Here is a 460-nt window from a genome sequence, read left to right on the forward strand (position 1 = left end):
ATGTTGATCTTGTATCTGGCTACTTTGCTGAATTGGTCCACTGTGTTCAATAGTTTACTTGCTGAGTCTTTAGAGTTTTCTAAGTATGCTATTATATCATCTGCATAGAGAGATAATTTACCTCCTCTTTGCTGAGTTGGCTACATTTTATTTCCTTCTCTTGTCTTATTGCTATCACTAAGATTTCCAATACAATATTGAATAAGAGAGGTGATAGTGAGCATCCTTGCGTAGTTCCTGTTCTTCAAGGGAATGTTTTTATCCTCTCTCAATTGAGAACAATGTTGGCTCTCTGGTTTGCATAAATACTTTTTACTATGTTGAAGAAATTCCCCTCTACTCCTATTTTGTAGAGTGTTTTATCAAGAAAGGTGTTTGATTTTGTCAAAGGCCTTTTCTGTATCAATTGATAGGATCATGTGGTTCTTGTTCTTTGCTTTGTTAATGTGATGAATTACAT

The sequence above is a fragment of the Elephantulus edwardii genome, unplaced genomic scaffold, assembly GCF_000299155.1.
Source record: "Elephantulus edwardii isolate Elephantulus edwardi_28Jun2011 unplaced genomic scaffold, EleEdw1.0 scaffold00081, whole genome shotgun sequence".
In the NCBI taxonomy this organism is placed as follows: Eukaryota; Metazoa; Chordata; class Mammalia; order Macroscelidea; family Macroscelididae; genus Elephantulus; species Elephantulus edwardii.